Source organism: Dreissena polymorpha, chromosome 5 (genome assembly GCF_020536995.1).
Source record: "Dreissena polymorpha isolate Duluth1 chromosome 5, UMN_Dpol_1.0, whole genome shotgun sequence".
In the NCBI taxonomy this organism is placed as follows: Eukaryota; Metazoa; Mollusca; class Bivalvia; order Myida; family Dreissenidae; genus Dreissena; species Dreissena polymorpha.
This window is the reverse complement of record NC_068359.1, coordinates 85,815,235-85,820,663: the sequence shown is the minus strand read 5'-3', so window position 1 is coordinate 85,820,663 and position 5,429 is coordinate 85,815,235.

Sequence of the window (5,429 nt, the reverse complement as noted above, 5' to 3'; positions counted from 1 at the left end):
GGGATGACATGTGTGTTAAATAATGACAAATATTCAATACAAAACTGGAATATACTCAATCCACAAATTAATTTTACCTAAACGTTACATAGGTTTGAATGTGGATATTTTGGAACGTATAAATATATTTAAGTGAACTCTTCTGTTTGTTGCACAAGTTTATTTGTTACCATCTACAGATCTTCACTAGCAAATATTAGAAGAATGATTTAACTATTTCCATATTGTATGTGTCTTAACCGTAACTGTGACAGTTTGGCATGGCGTTAATGACAGTAATTGTATGTGTCTTAACGGTAACTGTGACAGTTTGGCATGACGTTAATGACAGTAATTTTAGTAACTTATTTGTTTATTTAATTCATGCTATTTTAACGCAATTTACATGTTACAAATAAATGACAAAACATGTGTTTATTTAACTCAAAATATATGTTATGTTTACCTTTCCCTTTCCAGTGTCTTTACTGTGTGGGTTATAGTAGTCACCACCTTTTGCCTTTTTGCCAGAATCTGTAAAATAGGAAAGATATATCTGTAACATGGGGGAGAGAAATTTATCAAATATGGGAGAGAAGTCTGAACCAGCATTATATTTTTTTTATGTCTTACTAGAGCCTGAGAACTAGAGGGATGTTAAAACAAAATCTTTGACAGCATTACATTTAAAAATTTCACATTTCTTACTCTAGTGTGTATAATAGGCAAAATGTTAAAACAAGACATGTTCATTAGCATATGAATTCAAATGTAAAATACATATGGAGTATCATCTTAGTTATCGCCATTTACACATACAGTGTGCTATCTTTACACATTGTTTAGTTTTGCAGAATACAAAACTTGCAAATGCAGGTACCTAGTCTGAAATAAGTAGTTCAAAGAAAAAGATTACTAGAATTTCTAACCATGTAGTGCTGCTTTGTAATTAACTCACATACATTTAAATAGTGATACGCTGCAAAAATAATCACTCATCTTAATTTTTAATGCTTTTGTTAAATTTAATTTAAACCTATTTATTTTTGGCTCAAATGCAACAATCCTCCGGCTTATAGAAACGCTCTTGAGTCAGTTTCCTGGACCTATAAACATACTTGGTTCCTTTTTTCAAAGATCTTGAGAACGTTCCCCCAGTGGGGATTGAACTCCTGAGATCCTGATCACTTAGCAGACACCATATCCATTACGCTACGGTGATTGATTGTGTTTAATTAGGCTTAGAAATAAAATTGCTTTGAATATAATCACTCATTTGCTTATTTGGTGAAAAATCAAGCCTCAACTGCAAGACTAACATACCTTCTAAAAGACTCTTTGCACCCTGAGTATAGTCGTATGGTTTAAACTCTTCCTTAACAATCTCCACATCACTACCACTACTACTGTCAATTTCAATAGTAACTGAAGAAGTAAAAGCGTTCTCTTGTTTCTTTCCTCCGTTTTTACTTTGGCTCTTATTCTTTTCCTGATGCTTCATTTTATCTTTATCCCCGTTTCCAGTCTCTGGCTTTTTTAACTTTGTATGTGAACCACTGTTTCCTGATTTCTCAGACTTCAACTGTTCACTCTGGTATTGCTTAAATGTTTTATTAGGTTTTTTAGCCTGTTCTACAACCACTGGTTTTTCATCCTCTGGGTTCTCTCCAAGAGCAAGCTCACTTTCTTCTTGTAATTTTCGGATGTTTGACAAATGTTCCTGAACACTCTGTATGATGTCTATATCTTTATTCCTGTTTTTCTTCTTCTTGGACTTTGATGGCATCTACAAAGGAGCCAATAATACATGAAGTGTGAAATATTGTTGAATATCAGCAAAAGTTACTTAAACAGATATTAAAAGGAGAGGAAACTAAAACCTTTAACAAGAATTAACTCTGATAATAGTACAAAAGTTCAATTGAACATCTGTTATAGTTCCAGACAAAGAATAGACCCTTACCGGACAAAGGACATAACAAGGGACAAAACTGTCACAAAACCAGGTTTTCAATTTGAAAAAAAGTCTGATTAAGGGAGACAAGTCAAACTGAACTGATTGTTTAAAATTCAACCCCTTTGTTTAAAAAAAAATCTACTTTTAGTCATGGCGACCTTGACGTTCGAGATATTGACATAATTCTATTGTGCGCCACACCGTCCAATGATGGTGAACAAATGTGCCATATGACTTTAAAATCTCACAATTAATGACACAGTTATGGCCTGGACAAGCTCATTTATGGCCATTTTTTACATTTGAACTCAAAGTGTGACCTTGACCTTGGAGATATTGACGTAATTCTTTCGAGCGACACACCGTCTAATAATGGTGAACAAATGTGCCAAATGATTTTAAAATCTCACAATGAACGACAAAGTTATGGCCCTGACAAGCTTGTTACGCCCGCCCGCCAGACCGCCCACCCGCCCTCCGACATTCGGCAATCTAATAACCAGTTTTTTCCTTCGGAGAACCTGGTTAAAAATAGTTCTGACTTGAAACAAACTGACTTGAAACAAACAATTTTCTGTTTACCTGGAAACGCAAAGGAATCTCAATATCCTGAGGTAATGCCTTCTTATCATCCTCAGAGACCTCAATGGCTTCCCCTTCGTCATTAAACTTGATGCGCTTGCTTGTAGCAACCTGGTGGAGGTCTGTACGTGACCGCTTGGATGGAGGAGCTGACACCAGAACTGAAGCTTACTAATAGAGAACAACAATTAATGATACAGAACTACAGCTTATGATACAGAATTGTAGCTTACTGATACAGAACTGCTGCTTACCAGGTATGTATAATCTATTATACATCCCTGTGCTTACTGATACAGAACTGCAGCTTACTGATACAGAGCTGCAGCTTACTGATAAGTAACTGCAGGTTAGATCATTACTGATACAGAACTGAAGCTTACTGATACAGAACTGCAGATAACTGATACAGAACTGCTGCTTAGTGAAACAAAGCTACAGCTTACTGATACAGAACTGAAGATTAGATCATAACTGATACAGAACTGTAGCTTATTGACACAGAACTGCAGATTACTGATACAGAACTGTATATTACTGATACATAACTGTAGCAAAACATATTGGTTCGGAAAAGTAAATAAAGAATTTGATATTTCAACGGGACAAGTGGTCGTTATAATTTAATTACTGTGAAAAAAAACCTTTAAATCCATTATTTCTGTGGAGTTACCACAACACTTTTTTGTTTATATTTTGTTTACGTATAAACAATAAAGCGAGAGATATTCCTATAGTTCCATGTGATACTACACCGTACTGTTTACAAGGGAAGCAACCCTAAACATTTTTCCTTGGCAAGATAACAAGAATATTCTCCCTTGTAAAGAATATGCATTTTTACGACACTGGTCCACACCGATCTTACAGACAATTAATGAAGTGACGTTATCTCTATGTATAGAACGATTTAACATCATTCCCATGTGTGGTTTGTTTTCGTTTGTACAATGTTGTCTTCTTAAAAATGTCTTATCTGCTAATCCTTAGTTTTTTGTCTTAAAAATCACAAGAAACTTCAAAAGGTATTATGGCTTTGTATAATGTTTAAAAATCAATAATCTTGAGTTTTCTATATATTCTAGTCAGTTCTTTTTGTATTGAAATTGCCTACAATTATGTTAACATGTATTTTGAACGAGTGAAGCCTTTATGATTTGAGCATTTTGTATTATTTCATTATTTTGCAAAGTACTGAGCAGAATAAGATATAATGGACAGGACAAGTTGCTTTTTGGTCAGGACAATAGGAATTTTGGTCTACTTATCTGACCGGACAAGTGGCTTCCAAAGTTAATGTCAAGCCCTGTTTAATAGAGACTACACATTAACTTTATGTTCATATAAAATTAACAAGCCTTTAGATCAATTTGCAATGAAATATTTACAGCACTCTGACTGTTTAGAAACTGCTAAAAGCCAAACCTGCAGTTGAAGGACTGTCTGTCACCTCAGGCTTTCTCTTCACCGAGCATGGCAGCAGTTTCCATGAGTTCATGCTAGAGTCGGTGACTGGGTCACTGGTGTTTGAAGCAGACTGGTTGATATTCAACATGGCGGGCTTGACTACAGAGGACTTGATTGGTTCCAATTGATACTAGAAATAAAACATTCATGTACAGAGGCATAGGCATGGGACTCTCTGTTAAGCCCATACATCAGTTTCAGTGTCAACACTTGATATTCACTACTCGTTTCTTTCTTATGTTGCAAAGACTGATGAGATGGAAACAAGTTTTTAATGACAAATACAAAATAATGTTTTAAGAGATGAAGTAGATACAATCTGATTAAGTGGTGTAATAATTAAAGAGAAGTCACTTTGACTGATTTCAAATAATGTCAGTACATGTTTTAATCAGAGACCCTATAAAAATTGCCTTAATTACACAAATCTAATTAGAAAGAATATATCATGTGTACTCAAACTAATACATAAATAATTGGTACACCTCAAATTCGGTAACCTGCAATAAAGTAAATATGGCCTTACCATGCAGTAGGGACTGACAAAACTTGCTTTGATTTGTGCCACCTTCGTCTTTATTTCTGCTCCTGTACTTCTTGGAACAGGTTGTGCACAGAAGATGATGAACATTTGTTAAAAAGGCTGGTGCCATAATTAAGTTCAGGTACTTCTGTGATCAAGATATGAACGATAGCTGATTGATAATTTTTTTTTAGCACATGTGTCATACTTAAATGTAATCATATTTAAAGTAGAACAAATAAACATCAAATTAGTCCTATGGTAAAATAGAACTTTATTGACTTTAGATTGCAAACAGAGAATAAATTTTTTCAAGATATTAAGTTAATAAGATGTAAAACTGAAAACAGTAATCGATTCACTACAAAGATTATGAGTCATAGCATTTAATTATACATTATTCAGCTTTATTATTACTAACAGATTCACAAAAGTAATCAGTCACCTTGTTCCCAAAAGCTGAAAGTGTTGGAGTTTCCTTGACTGATATTCTATGACTTACAGAGATGCCTGTTTTAGCAGCTGGGAATAAACTTGAGCTGGCCGCTACCATTTTGTCATCTGGAGATAGAAAAAGAGAGTCAAAGTGCTTCTTTATAAAAACCAAATAAGGGCATGTGTGTTCATCAAACAAGTTACTTGCAAAAGTATGCTGTTTGATGAGCACACATGCCCCTACGTGGTTCCATGACAGCCAATTAAACATATATTTTGAATATCAAACAAGGTAAAGGCACAATGGAGAATACCAGAAGGAAATATGGGCGGTTGGAATGGTCATAAGCAACAAATGTCAAAGTCATCTCAGGAAAAACACCAAAATAGGTCAAGGTTAATGAGGCTGTGTAAAAAGTTATGGTAGACTCCATGGTGCAATATGAAATGAGCGGCGTCTTGCTAAACTTGTTCTTAAGTTATATA